The 16306-nt window shown below is 38.6% G+C and overlaps 1 pseudogene across 1 annotated transcript; it reads right to left on the bottom strand.

Annotated features, from left to right (window-relative positions):
* Positions 1-10103: 10103 nt before the first annotated feature.
* LOC129552062 (putative G protein-coupled receptor 141) lies at positions 10104-14735 on the bottom strand (annotated as a pseudogene). The gene is made up of 3 exons (XR_016036396.1): positions 14572-14735; positions 13632-13704; positions 10104-12056 (listed from the first exon to the last, which is right to left on the bottom strand). The product of XR_016036396.1 is annotated as a putative G protein-coupled receptor 141 (transcript).
* Positions 14736-16306: the final 1571 nt, after the last annotated feature.

Raw genomic sequence — 16306 nt, 5'->3', positions numbered from 1 at the left:
ATTCTTCACTTGGCTTAATAATCCAACATTCCTCAAGTTTTCTTTGTGTCCTACAGTAGGTAATTCTTAGAGATGGTGCTTCTGAGGCTTCCTTAGCTCCTGCCTCTCCGGGGGTCTAACTTCCTTTTCCCATGGCCCTATGATGTGTTCTTTCTCTTCACCCCTCCTCAGTGTGAGACTTGTTCTATTTTGATAGGGTGAGTGGCTGGCTTGGCTTGGGAAATATTCTGTACCCACTTCTATGGGAGGTGAATTCTCTGGTAATATATATACTTAGAGTACAAGTCATGTGTGTAACTTCCAGTTTATTTCCTGTTTTTAGCAAGTTTCACATGGGTCACTCCATTCCTCTGAGGTGGAATCTTTCTCACTAGCTTTTTCAGTTCAGTTCAGTTCAGTCACTCAGTCGTGTCCGACTCTTTGCAACCCCATGAATCACAGCCCGCCAGGCCTCCCTGTCCACCACCAACTCCCAGAGTTCACTCAAACTCGTGTCCATCGATTCACTAGCTTTTTAGTTGTCTGATTTTCTGGAGAAGGACAAATACAACTCTAACTGCCAACATTCCCTACTCGGGTTCATCCTGATTCTGATGATCCAACCTGGGAACATACCTCCCACCATGAATTGCTCCATTCACAATTTGTTTGGGTTTGGGGTTTTGGTTTTTTGTTTGTTTGTTTCTTGTTTCATGTGTGTGTGTGGTGGTGGTGGTGGGGAGGGGGAGATTGGCTGCACCATAGCAGCATGCAGAACTTCTCAGATCAGGGATCAAACCCATCCCTGCTTCAGGTAAGCATAGAGTCTTAACCACTGGACCACTAGGGATGTCCTGTAGTTTGTTTTTATAACATATGTAACTATTTCTTGATTTTATGCTAGCAGTCAACCTAATGTCTGTAGTCCATTTCACAAGCTTTAGTGTTTTTATCCCAGTTATTCCCATAGGTTACCCCAGAAAGCCATCTGGTAAACCGCTGGGGAACCTAAGTTTTCTTTTGGACTCATGTTGACAACAACAAAGATACCAGAACTTTCCTCTTTAGGAACCTCTTCCTCTGTTGACAAATGTTGAGATGCATCTGAGTCAATTTACTGACAATCTAACCCTGGTGAAGCAGGAGTGATTGAAAATATATAATACTCCTTCTAAAACACCAGACGGTGAAGTGCAGGGACAATGCATACTCTTGATATATCCTTGAGAGGGTAAGGTCAGATTCAGAAATTCTCTTGCAGGTAATTCTACTCATCTACTTGGTCCACTGTGGGAATAAGGAGCCTGTCTACAAATGTATATTGCATCTCTTAACGCTATGGTTGCTTCCTGTACTCCAACCCATAAGCAGAATCTGAGAATCTGGTTTTTTTTTTAATGAAATTTGTATTGTTAACCCAAAAAGATGTTATTGTGCAGCACCTACAAGAAGCATTTAGCAAGTGCCACAAATGTTCATGCACATGTTTCAATATCTTCACATAATGCTTTTACTACTTAAGGGAAAACATCACTACTACAAAAAAGTTTCAATCTATTCTCAAATGATCACATTTACCAGAGTTCAAGACATGCTGGGCAATAGGTGAAATTGAATTTTTAAACATCATTCCTACTAATTGCACAAAGCTTGAATGTTGAGGCTTTGAAACATAAACTTGATAAGCTTTTGATTTGGGTCTTCCTAGTAGAGACTGCCAGGACAAGTGCACTCTGAAACTTTTATTTAAAAGAAAATATATTTATATTTGATTAAAGAAGAGTATAAGTTAGAAATGCCAAAAAGTCTCTGAGAGGTTTTACTCCTGAAGGATCTAGTACTTTGCCTTTCTTCTAGAGTATATTTGACATTATCTTTCAAGTTTCATTCAATTTTCATTTCAATTCAATTGAAAGACAAAATCAAGTTTCATTCAAAATGCTTTTTCCTACACTGACCTGCCACTTTGTAAGTTTGTTTGTTTGTTTTGGTCCTCACAGAGCACTATCTATAGCATTCATTTTTTTTCTTGGGTCATAGGTTTATTAGCTTCTTACTGTTTCACTTCTAGGTCCTCTGAATCTCTGAATATATATGAAGGCCCATAGGAGAGGAAGTGGGTTGTAAAATTGCCAAATTATTTTTACTTTGCTCTCTTCTTGTGGTTATCTCTGGCACCTGGCATCATCACTTGCACAAAAACACTCAAAAATTAGTTGGCAAATTAGCATTTGGAAATAGCAGACATTCTTGACACATTTGCAAACTTCTTGGTGAGGATTCCTATTTTTGAATTTTAAACAAAATTCCTATTTTTAAATTTAAGCACTCTGTCCAGGTCATTAGATGATAAAAAAAAATAAATACTGTACGGATTTACTTTAAGTTCATCACTTGAGCTAGAGATAGAAACAAACTAGTCTATCTAGGAGAAATTTATGTACATTTTAATTTTCCCTATCTCCTTCATATCAAACATTCTAGATTCTGAATGCCAATTTAAATGTCATTCAAATGGTAATATTCTCTTTTCACACTAAATAAAAAATTAAGGTTCTGAGAATAATTAAAACATGTAATATGATAAACCCTAAAGATAAAGAAATAAATATCATTTAGTTTCTTTTCTGCTCTCACTGTCTGACACCGAGGCTTGTCATGCTAGAGGAAAGGTGTTGTGATAGAGGTCTACGAAAGATAACAGGGGAGTTGGTTAAATAGGAGTTCATAACTCAGTCTGGAAATAGGGAAAGGGCACCATGAGATCCGGCCCATGCCTTTGGAAAAGACAAGTAAGAATACAGTAAGTCCCCTACAAGTTCTGTTCCAAGAGCATGTTCTTGAGTCTAATTTGTTCAGAAATCCAAAAAAATTAGCCAACTAATACCATCAGCTATATAGTACTGTGGAGAAGGCAATGGCACCCCACTCCAGTACTCTTGCCTGGAAAATCCCACGGATGGAGGAGCCTGATAGGCAGCAATATATGGGGTCGCTAAGAGTTGGACACGACTGAGCCACTTCACTTTCACTTTTCACTTTCTTGCATTGGAGAAGGAAATGGCAACCCACTCCAGTGTTCTTGCCTGGAGAATACCAGGGATGGCAGAGCCTGGTGGGCTGCGGTCTATGGGGTCGCACAGAGTCAGACACGACTGAAATGACTTAGCAGCAGCTGCATATAGTACTGTACTATAATGAGTTCACAATGCTTTTCACACAAATAATACACCAGAAACAAACACAAAAAAATTGAAAAAAATTTTTTTCATCTTATATTCAGTACCTTGAAAAGTACAGCTGTGCAGGACAGCAGTTGGCATAAAGGGGCTGGCACCAAGTGAGCAGGCATTTAGAAGAGTTACTGACTGGAGGAGGGAGGGGAGGTGGAAGCTGTGGAGCTGAAGGATCATCAGCAATAGGAGACGGAGATGGATCATCAACATGTGAACACACGTTCGCATCTTTGAAAGTTCCCACCAGGAAGGTTCATATGTAGGGGACTTATCGTAGTTAATTACTCCCTCCACTCACTGTGAAGGACTAGAGGCAAGAGCAGAAGGTATGGCAGAGCTGAGCATGGACAGAGTGAGGCCATTGGGATGAAGGGGGTAAGAGGAAGGAAGGTGACTACTAGGTGGAGAAAACAGGATGTGCCAAGTCGTAGAGGATGAAAGAGTCAGACAGAGAGAATTGTGATTGTGATGCTTGGCCTGACATAAAGGATATGGGTGAGGTCTCTATAAGTTCAGAAAGGCCATCTGTGGCTGGAGCACAGAGGTCCCGTAAGAACAAGATTACGTGTGGGCTTCATATGAAAACAGTGTTCTCAAGGCTTAAAGTGGGAGGATTTAAAATTGACAGTTGACATAAAAAGGTTTCAATTCTAGGAAAACCACTGTGACATCAGCCTGGTAATTGAAGCAAATATGATTGGTGGGGGGCGATGAAACAGGAGGTAATAGATAGAAGACTATTTTGGCCACCCAGGAAAGCTGGGCTAAAGAACTCAATGAAGGCAGAGACTAGAGGTACAGGGTAAAAGAGACAGGTTTGTGGAATACTTAGGGGCTGTTATCAGTGAGATTTGGAGACCGACTCTTTGTCAAGGTGAGCAAGTGGGAGAAAATATAGAAATAAGTTTCAGGTTTGAGTGAGTAAATGATGCTTTTGACATGAATGAGAGATACAAAAGGAGGATCAGACCTGGAGGGTAAAATGTGAGTTCAGGTTTTAGGATGACAAGGTGGAAAGAGAAGACTCATTACCACTATTGACAGTCAAATCCCCAGGAAACAAGCAATTGTGCAAAAGCCCTTGTGCATGATCACGTTAGGTTTGAGTAATCGCACCTTCTGGCTCAACCTTGTTCTGTGTGACTGGTAGTTTGTGAATAAATAAGGTTATTACACTAAGGCTTTTTCTAGAGCCTTTCCTGGTAGTTCAGTGGTTAAGACTTTGCCTTCCAATGCATGGGGCACAGGGTTTGATCCCTGGTTGGGAAGTGAAGATCCCACATGCCTCAGAGCCAAAAAACAAAAACAGAAAACAGAAACAAAAATTGTAACAAATTCAATAAAGACTTTTTAAAATGGTCCACATCAAATAACTTTTTTTTTTAAAAAAAAAAGGCTTTTTCTAGCTAACTTGTGCTCTTCCTTCCACCCAACACACACATTTTCTATGAAATCCCCATGAAGCAATATTAGATATGGTAGTTTTTGCAATCTTAGGCAAAATTCTTAACCTCTCTGTAGTCTTTGTTGCTGTTTAGTTGCTAAGCCACATCCAACTCTATGCAACCCCAAGGACTGTAGCCCACCAGGCTCCTCTGTCCATGGGATGTTCCAGGCAAGAATACTGGAGTGGGTTGCCATTTCCTTCTCCAGGGGACCTTCCTGACCCAGCGATCAAAACTGAGTCTCCTGCATTGACAGGTGGATACTTTACCGCTGAGCCACCAGCGAAGCCACTCTGTAGTCTTTACTGGAGCTAATAATAGAGCCTATTTAATGACTGCTGTGTGGATTCAATGATTTAAAAGATATAAAATGCTTAAAACCATCTCCAGCTTATGGCGAGTACTCAATTATTCTTTTCTGTTGTCGTGCAAAGATATAACTCTAAAATATTTTGATTAGCACACCTGTGTGAAAGTCCTGTCTACCTAAAACTTGCAAAACTAACTTTACACAAAAATTCCTATCTAGTTAAGAATTGAATGGAGATGGTAGAGAAAGAATGCAGGGGAAATGGGAGTGGGCATGGAGAAGAGAGAATTACATGACTGAAAAATTGCAGATGATCAGTGCTGATATCCTTTTAGACAAATGATTTAGTGATCAATCAATAAAAGAAAGAAGTAAAAATTTGATTACAGCCTCTGTAAGTAGGTCATCTTCATGCATGTATGCTAAGTCACTTCAGTCATGTCCAACTCTGTGCGACCCTATGGACTGTAGCCCACCAGGTTCCTCTGTCCGTGAGATTCTCCAGGCAAGAAAACTGGAGTGGGATCTTCCTGACCCAGGGATTGAACCCACATCTCAGGCAGATGGGTTCTTTACTCACTAGCGCCATATTATCTGAGACAGATTACTGAGCCCATAGATAAGCAAAAAGATCATGAGTAGTTATGACATGTTGTTATATATTAAATTCCTGTGGTTCTGGCCAAGATGGAGTGATGAAAACCAGATTAAACATACTACCTGGAACAATAACGAACTGACAAGATACATGTAACAATGGTTTTCAAGACATTGGATGAACATCAGGTAAAGAAGGGCATTGATCAATGAGAGACAGGAAATAAAGGAGATGAACCCTCTGATTGCTTTAGATCACTGCCTTGTAAGTTTTTAGTGTGCCACATAGGGAGGAAAACCCAGGTGGAACCAGGCACAGTCCCTGGGTTAAGGAGGCTGAGCTGAGAATGCAGGCAATGAGAATTTTTAGGGAAAGGTAACAGAAAAGAGAGGGCAAAGCAGAGAGAGAACTCCAGACACTTATATAACCACCCTCTGCTTGAATGTTCCGCTGAGTACTGATCTGTCTAGGGAAGGAAGAATGAATATTAGAGGATTAGTGGGAATTGTGCCCATTGTTCACATAGAGTTGGGAATAGTACATGTTCCCACCAGACATATTGAAGAATTTAGTAATTTGTGGGACAGTAGGTATAGAAGTCAGCAAGTTCTTGCTTGAATAATGTGGCATAAATAGCCCTAGATGTAATATTGCTCTGGACTTGCCTAACAGATCTTAAAAACAACACCTTAATGAGGAACTGCCTCCCAGAAGAAAGTTCAAGAATACTTACAAAAATACAAAAACATCTAACATCCAACCAGATGAAATTACAATGAATGCTAGTAGAGGGTAGGAAATAATAAAATTTACAGTGGACATAAATAAAATAAAAAACAAGGAAAATCAACATAACTGAAAGTTGATTCTTAGAAATGATAATAAAAATTAACATTTAGCTAGACTGACAAGAAAATAGGGGAGAAAACACAAATACACAAAATCAGATATAAGAGTGAGAAAATTACTACCAAGCTTGCAGAAATAACTAAGGATTTTAAGAGAATACTATGAACAACAGTTCACTAATAAATTGGATAACTTAGGTTAAATGTGTAAATTCCTACCAACATAATATTACATTAAATGATTCAAAGTGAAAGGGAAAATCTCAACAGATCTATAAGTAAAGAAATGAAATCACTAATCAAAGACACTGCAAAGAAAAAGAATCCAGGATCAGATGAGTTCCAGTAAACATATAGAGAAGATTTAATGCTAATCTTTCTCCAACTCTTCCAGAAAATAGAAGAGGTATACTTCCAAATTCATTTAGTGACGCTAAAAATACCCTGAAACCAAAGTTCTAAGAAAGAAGACAGTGGAGGAAAAGAACTGTCAGCCTAGAATCCCATACCCAACAAAAGTATATTTTAAAAGAGAGATGAAATAGCAACTTCTAAAAAGATACCAATATGTATGTTAGAACTCCCTTTCTGTGGTCCACAGCCGATCCTTTTCCTGCTAATTCTTTTTAATTTTTGAAAACTTTTTCATGTAATTGTTTGCTTTTACTGATCCTGACTGCCAGATTCTTTACCGTGTTCTAAACAAATTCTCTTGTATGAAGTTTTCAGTATGAGCTTCATCTTTGAAATTTTTATGTTGCTTATTCTTTGAAATGTGTCAGCCTATATTTTATCATCTTCTGTACATTTTTTTAAAAAACACGTCTTACCATCAAGTTTGATCTCTGCTTTTTTGCTTCTGTTTTAGGAGCAATGACTTCAATAAAGAATATTTTTTGAAAGTAGGGGTCTGTCAACATTTTTCTCCATGATTCTTTACCCAGAAAAGCTTACTTGTTTTACCACCTCAACAGTCTCCCTTGCCTTCTGGTGAATTCAGCAAATAGAGAATATCACCAAAACATTGGAGGGGTGGAAAAGAATAAGATGATGGTATGTATTCCACTGGTTTATTTTCTACAGCTTTGCTATGGGATGATTGATTTCTTGGCCTAAGGTCATAGCTTCTTTCAAAGCAGCTCACTGCACAGTTGGGCTTCCCTTGTGGGAAAGATTGAGGGTAGGAGGAGAAGGGGACGACAGAGGATGAGATGGTTGGATGTTGTCACCAACTCAATGGACATGGGTTTGGGTGGACTCCAGGAGTTGGTGATGGACAGGGAGGCCTGGCATGCTGCGGTCCACGGGGTCGCAAAAAGTCGGACACGACTGAGCAACTGAACTGAACTGTGGCTCAGCTGGTAAAGAATCCACCTGCAATGCAGGAGACCTGGGTTGGATCCCTGGATTGGGAAGATCCCCTGGAGAAGGAAAAGGCTACCCACTCCAGTATTCTGGCCTGGAGAATTCCGTGGACTATTATAGTCCATGGGGTCACAAAGAGCAAGACACAACTGAGCGACTTTCACTCCACAGTTCTCCAGTTTCCACGTTTTGGACACCAGTGTCCCTGTTTGTCATTTTGGGCATAAGGATAGTGACAGCGCTGCTATTACTAGCCTTGGAGTGCCATTGTTTCAGATTTCCCTGCATTGTATATACTTCTTTATACCTAGTCTCTCATCATTGTGTTATCCTTGAATTAGCCTAACTTGTGTGGGACTTCATTTCCTGGTAGGAACTTGACAGAAAATGAATACTTGATCAGCTCACAGTACTTTGTCCAACTGATATCCCCTTTGTAAGCCTGAAGCGCTAAAGATTCTGGATTTAGTATAAATAAAGTGGGTAGAGAGTTAATCTTTGTTTGAGCTCCTTATAAATGAAGGAGTTAATAGTAACCTTTTATGCATAGAGTTTTATTGAAGATGTATTTGCTATCAAGTGGCAAAATAACTGCTTGAGAGAAAAAGAAAATTACTGGTAAATCAGCTAATCTGAAGATGTATCCTTGATCTGGTTAATATCTGAGATCTAGATCTAAGATCTTGATCTTAGTAGTTTTCAGTCTGAAATATCAACATTTATCATCATTCAGATTGAGAGATACCAGCACAAACTTCCATCTGACCAGATTTATGAGGTCATTGGTTTATTACCTGTTGTGTAAGCAGCTTCCACCCTGGGCAGAGGGCTCATAGGACAGATGATTACTACTTGAGGACCAAATTGGCAATTCCCAGATCTCACAATATTCAACCTCCAGGGTCTGATTTCACACTTTTCTAGCTTCAAGAAAAGTTTGATTTTCAAGGTAGGATTAAATATACACAATCAAATTAGACCCATTCCTTTGGTCTGAAGTGTGGAGCGTATAAGAGATAATTACATGCAAACATACTTATAAGCGGAGAAGGCAATGGCACCCCACTCCAGTACTCTTGCCTGGAAAATCCCATGGACGGAGGAGCCTGATAGGCTCCAGTCCATGGGGTCGCTAAGAGTCGGACACGACTGAGCAACTTCATTTTCACTTTTCACTTTCATGCCTTGGAGAAGGAAATGGCAACCCACTCCAGTGTTCTTTCCTGGAGAATCCCAGGGACGGGGGAGCCTGGTGGCTGCAATCTATGGGGTCACACAGAGTCGGACATGACTTAGCAGCAGCAGCATACTTATAAGGCAATTTGACAAGGGCAATAATAGATGATCTGTACAAATACATTTGTTAGGTATCCAATGGTAATATCTGATATGCTTTTCTATATTATCTTGATAGTTACATTTCATTAAGATACTTTCACTAAAGAAAGAATAATCTTATCCCTAAGAGAAAAACATTTTGACAGGGAATATTGTAAATACTTGAATAGTCTTCAGGAACAGTGGATTTCAGATTATTTTGATCTTACATCCTTATCAGTAAAAAAAAAATTGTATATATCCCCATTAAGTAATGTTTATACACAGTTTATGGAGAAGGCGATGGCACCCCACTCCAGTACTCTTGCCTAGAAAATCCCATGAATGGAGGAGCCTGACAGGCTTCAGTCCATGGGGTCGCGGAGAGTCAGACATGATTGAGCGACTTCACTTTCACTTTTCACTTTCAGGCACTGGAGAAGGAAATGGCAGCCCACTCCGTGTTCTTGCCTGGAGAATCCCAGGGACCAGGGAGCCTGGTGGGCTGCCGTCTCTGGGGTCGCACAGAGTTGGGCATGACTGAAGTGACTTAGCAGCAGCAGCATACATAGTTTATACCCATACATTGCTGATAAGTTCCTTTATGAAGATCAGTACAATAAACTGTATTTTAATATAAAATGAATAGAAATAAATTTCTCCTACTACTCTTTTTACATACAGCTAAATTATTATTGTACTCACTCCCACTCTGAAGACTACTGTTCAAAAGTAAATGCATTAAAGAAAAAGAGATTGTTCCCATATAACAGGTTTATGATATTGACCTTACAGTATGCTAAACTTTAGGTACTGCACAATTTCTCTCAGGGGGTACAATTTTCCCTCCTTTTCCAGTAATCTACTTGACTTTCTATCTGATAAACCCAGTAGAAAATCACAAGGAAATGAAAACTCGGAAGCCAGTTTCAAGATGCATGTACGTTTATAATTCTTGGTGAATTTTTTTCATTTCTCTCCAAAATCCAGAATGAGTGGGAAGGATTTTTGATAAGAGGGTAATGGAGCTAGTCAGAACTTCCTGCCAGATTCTTCAGTGCTCTGGCATGAAGTTGTCTTGGCCAAGACTAAAGCCTCTGGCCAATTTACTAGAGAGGGAAGAAGTGGTAGGCCCTCTTTATGAAGTATAATTGTAAGCAAAGCAAAGCGTAAGGACCTATCGATGTCTGTGTTTGATAAGTAGAATCTGAGTTGGTTGTCTTGGTTGTTTTATTGAGTTTAACTGACACTAACTGACCTTGTTTAACACTACCTGGTTATATATGGTGCCTTAAAGAAGCTTCAGAATAGTCCCACAGTCTCAGAGGCACGGCTCTAGTAGAGTCTGCCAGCATGCTTAGACTAACTCCAGTTGTTTTCTACCTTTTCCTATTTCTTTTCCTGCTTTATGGCTACATGTCTGGAAAGGGAGACCTAGGAGGTATCTCAGCTTCCTGACTATCTTTTATATCTTAATCGGAATCAAACCACAACAATGCCCCATCAATCCCGAAAGAATTTCCTCTAGGTGTCTTGACTTTCTCAGCTAATTCTTTCCTCCAAATATGGTAAAATATCAATAATTTTCAAGATAGAGCCATTGCCAAGTTGACCATAAGTTGAATAAGTTAAGGCTTCTGTAGAGTCTTTATCTTCGGGTTCTCTGGACCTTGAAGGACATTCTAGGATCAAAGCTCAGTGAGAATAAATGCAAAAAAGAGAGTACATTGGGAAAGCCAATAGCTGTGCATAGTGGAAGTAAATATTACAAGAAAAAAGAGATAGGGGTTGAGTCTGGATGGTTGGGATCAACTTGTGTAGAGTTAAGGCAATTGAACACATTCAGTTAGTGAAGAACTAATAACAGTTTGCTGAGGAGAGGGAAAAAAATCAATACTCATTACTTTTTTGTGAAAAAATCATTTTGGTGACGATTAAGAACAAGAATTTGAAAAATTTCCAAGTTGTAGAAGCAGCTACTCAATTGAAACTGTTATCACGATAGTGAGAAACTGATTACAAAGCAAGTAACATAGGCGTATTTAATGGATAACACCACCTACGAAACACAGCATATCCAGGCAACAGGCTGTAGTTAAAGCAACAAAAATTTCGTTATAAAGAACTAACTCAGAATTTTCTGTCTCTGAGTAATGTTGAATGAAGTGTATCCGGAAGGCATGATGGGGTATAAAACAAACCACTATTATGAGGAGGAAGAAGAAGCTCTTGATTTGAGCTCTGTACTCTTGATGGGTCCACATGTCTGGTCAAAGAGCCTTTATCAGTTGAACAATGACCCACATCTGTATCAGAAAGAGGGTCACAACTGTTGTCATCATAATGACAATCATAGAGTAGTTCAAGATAATAAACCCCTCGTGTTTGAGGTCTTTGTGGAACTCAAAACAGTGTTGTTCTGAGTAACTTGGATTGGTGCCATATTGTAAAAAAAATATTGGCAAAAAAATGACACTACCCACCATCCAAATAATAATGCTTAAAACCACCACATGGTACTTTTGGAACTGAGTTTGGGGTTTCTTAAAATACATGAGCAATCGACTTATGATGATGGCCACATAGAAAACAAAGGTGAAATACATATGACCATATATTATGCTGCTAACCAATCGGCAGGTGAAGGATCCAAACTCCCAGACAACTAAGACATAATAGCTGAGGCGGAAGGGAAGGCTGAACAGGAGGATGGAGTGTAGCACGATGATATTGAGAACAATTGTGGCGACAATTGATTGGCTGTTCCTTTTGAGCATCAGATAAGACATCGCAATGGCCCCTGCAGCGCCTCCCAGCAAAACCACACTGTACAGTGATATGAGAATCATCCTGCAGTGCCTGTCACAGCGACTCAGGTCTGTGTTCGAAGCGTTTGACAGGGTGGTCACATTGGTCAGCTCCATCTTTCACCACAAAATGCTTAGGAGTCCATAAATCCTTAAATTAAAAGTTTTAAAAAATTAGACTGGATATATTAAAACTGCACAGCAACTGCCCATGAACTGCTGCTGCTGCTGCTAAGTCACTTCAGTCACGTCCGACTCTGTGCAACCCCATAGACGGCAGCCCACTAGGCTCCCCCGTTCCTGGGATTCTCCAGGCAAGAGCACTGGAGTGGGTTCCCATGAACTGAGTACCCAATAAATATTATCAGAGACTTATCTTCATTACTCAAAAATACTGAAAAGACAGAGTGAAACAAAATGACAAAAATAAGATTGAATATAAAACTTGTCATTGGGCAGTCAGGCATTCTGTTCACGGATATGTCTAAATTCACGTACCAGCACAGGGCTGAGCATAAAACATATTATTCTCTGGCATAAAATTTAAGGAAGGGCTAGAGACTCAGTCATCAAAATAAATAACAGTCTAATGCAATATTTTTTAGAATCAAAACTAATGCAAAAAAAAAATCATGATGAACAAAATAAAGTTTAAACGATGGTAGGGTCCATATGTACCCAGCAAACATCCATATCAGATCTATAATATAAAGGCCATCCTTCCTGTTGTCAGGAAATCCAGTTTGAGATACTGTAGAGACCAAGTAAGTCACATGAAATTGTTGTAAGAAGATATATCAGACACTTGAAAATATTTTCTGTGAACAGCTTTGAGGAAGAAGTGGCCTATAATACACATATTACCTTCACTCTTTTCTTCTTCCAAACTCTGAAACTTTCCTGGATTAGTGTGCTACATTTGGTAAAAAGTTGGGGTTTGAGGGTAGGTTCTGTTTAGCTTTCATTTAAGTTTTTCACCGGATGCATAAGGGGCAGTGATTGTACAGCAGAAAGACAAGAATGCTTGGCAATGTGCTGTGCCATTCCTAAGTGCCACTCGGTCATTTGCTCACTGTTAGAGTATGCATAAGTCATGTGGCCTCACAGAACTCTAGCTGTGAAATGCAAAAGATCATACTGCCTACAATAGCTCAGTTGGTAAAGAACCTGCCTGTAGTGCAGGAGACCCCAGTTCGATTCCTGGGTTGGGAAGATCCACTGGAGAAGGGATAGGCTACCCACTCCAGTATTCTTGGGCTTCCCTTGTGGCTCAGCTGGTAAAGAATTCGCCTGCAATGCAGGACACCTGGGTTCTTTCCCTAGGTTGGAAAGATCCCCTGGAGAAGGGAAAGGCTACAGAGAATTCCATGACTGTATAGTCCATGGGGTTGCAAAGAGTCGGACATGACTAAGTGACTTTCACTTCACATACTGCCTACATCACTGTAAAATTAAATGAGTCAGTGTGTTTAAGACAACTTTATATTAAAAAGAAAAAAAGAGCTACACAAAGTAATGATCCTTAAGGTGAAACAGCAAAGACAAAAAAGACATTATTTACTTTTTTCTCCTTACTCTACATAGGGACAGATACACAGTTATGTTACATAAAATTATTGTTGCATTATTAAGTATATAATAAATATTTGACAATTAAAAAAAAAACTTTTCAGATCTTTGATTAGATTGTATGAGACCCAGGCTTCAACAAGTCAAACTTTCCCACCTGGAATGATCTGTGTCCATTTTCCTCATGTATTTGCTCTCCATGTGGCCAGAAGAAGTTTGAGCATATATTTCTGAGGGAAAAGTTATTCCACAGTGAATACCTTAATATCTTAGAATTTTTCTTCTGCTACCATGGAATCTTCTTAGAATAATTAAATTTTTGTTTATGAAAAAATTTACATTGGCCCTATCAGGTTGACTACCCTCAAATAAGATTTTATTGTAACTTAGAAATATAATTATATTTTGCATAACAATCTAAATTTTATGTGCTGAAATATGCATTCTAGCCAAGTACATATACATAAAATACATATTGTTTATATACTTTTTGTGTGAAACAGAACAGTTTTATGTGACTTATGAAAAACAAATATAAAACTACTAACAATTTTAAAATGTCGGTAGTCCTGCAATCTAAGGAGACAAGATGTACATCTGAAATTACTTTAAAGCAAGGAAAACTTAAATAATTTATCAAGTCCAACTAGTTTAAGTGGTTTTTATATGCTTAACACTGAAGTTGCCTCTTCAATCACAAATATGGGAATGAGATCTAGTTTGTAAGAATGTAATGAGAAGTAAGAACGATTCCATGTCTAAAGAGCCAACAAATTCCCTGACATGGACTTGGTCTTAGGAGTGTCAATGCTACTTCTCCTTCTACAGTGTACACAAAGATATATCGTAAACATAAAATTCCACCCTTTTGAAGTTATCTCTCAGAATCACCCTAAAAATATTCAAATGCATTGGGATAAATTTTTAGCAAAGAGAGGAGTTGGATCATCCCCTTTCCTTTCTCTCAGGACCTTACCCTTACGACTGCCAACCCCAGGAAATTTCTAAGTATTACTTTGCTTATAAAAACGAAGCACTGAGATTTCTAGCTCTGTTTCACAAGCAGAAACCATTAAATGACCACCCAAACTACTTACTTGTTCTTTTCCTCTTATGATTTGCTACTGGTGGAAGACTCAAGACAACCTGGTCATTTGTTGGTGATCTACATCAGAGCAGGTAAGAATAGTTTTCTAGAATCAAGTCTTCACTAACAACAGTCAAGGGACGTCGTGGGATGAATAATGAACTGGTGAAGAGCTCAAGCTTTAGACTGAGAACTGCCGAAGTTACACAGTCGAGATGGAGGGTCCAGATAAAGCATCTGGGCCACCAACAGATGTTTATCTCTAAAGCTAGTGGTGAGACAGACTCAAATCATTCTTCTTAAGTTAGGACTTTCATTTTCATTATCCATTACTTCATTGCGGTAATTTTTCTTTTTAGCATGAAAAATTTAGAGCTTTTTTCACCCCCAGTGCTGTTCCTTATTGAACTTATTATATCCACAATGTTTCATATTCAGTACAAGAATGATGGAGAGGAGTACTTCCTATGAGACTTTCATATTCTCAGCAGTAAGCTCAAAATATGTATCTCTCTGGTGTTCAATTTCCAAAGACTCCCTTCCCTCAATAACTGCCATTTGGAGATATGACTCCTTTGGAGTAATTGCATAGTCATCTTTAGCTGTCTTAATGTCTCAAAGCGTAATTTTAAGGAAATTGGGTTTAGCACACCTAAAGATGAAAGAAACCAACATGCCTTCAATACTCATAGGCAAATGCAGCCCCAAATCATATTACTGTTCTGCTACAGGTATTTAAAAGGCCCAAAACTCTATAACCTGTAAAGCAAACTCATTATGACCTACATTTCAGTAACAACTGATAAAATTTTCATTTACTTTGGAAAGAATGAATATCATCACCACCTACACCATCTGCTAGATGATCACCCAACAGTGTCTGTAGCCTCAGAGACATAAAACAATAGAATCTAAACATAATAGAGTCATGTGCTTGGTCATTTCAAGAAAAACAATAAAAGATGAGATTTCCAACTCTTACAGTCAAAAGCATATCTGTACCAATTCAACTCAGTTAGAAAGATTTCTCATGGAGCCAATTTTTCAATCCACTTTAAACATCTCTCCTTAAATCATATTATTTTGAAAATAGAAAATCTGGATTGTGTGCCTGGATTTTCACATTTTATCTGGCAGGTCTCGTTTTTCAGATAAAATGTGTTTCTTGGACTCTTCAAGATAAAGTATGTTCCCATAGAAACTATGCTATATTTAGGGTTTGCTTCTCTGACGAAGGACTAACTAGGAAATGTCAGTTGTGACCAACAGTGGAGCCTAAAAATAAAAGTCAGCTATAATTCAAAACCATGGCTAGCACACAGATTAATTATTCACACTGACAGCATAAGGAATTCGAAGTATTAAAAAGTGTATACATTGTAGTTAAAACAGAGCTAGAAGTATGCATGTATTTAGTATATTTTTCTCACTATACTCAGAATTCAGCTCTTTTCATTCAGGTGTGCCAAGATTTTTAAGAAAAATAACAAAACTTTAGTATGAGAGCTTAGAAATTTCCCAGTTCAGAACAATACAATCCTCTTCTTTTTATAGGTTTATAATTTAATCATAAGTATGGTTTATTTCAGTATAGTTCTTTTGTAGTGTTGTGTTAGTTTCACATATACAGCCCAGTGATTCAGTTGTACATATACATATATCTATTCTTTTCCCAAATAGGTTAACACAGAATATTGAGTAGAGTTCCCTGTGCTATATAGTAGGTCCTTGTTGATTATCTATTT

This window comes from Moschus berezovskii, chromosome 3 (genome assembly GCF_049115385.1).
Source record: "Moschus berezovskii isolate FMDL1 chromosome 3, NW_MosBer_1.0, whole genome shotgun sequence".
In the NCBI taxonomy this organism is placed as follows: domain Eukaryota; kingdom Metazoa; phylum Chordata; class Mammalia; order Artiodactyla; family Moschidae; genus Moschus; species Moschus berezovskii.
The sequence above is the reverse complement of the archived record's forward strand: the minus strand, read 5'-3'. Positions and strand labels throughout refer to the sequence as shown.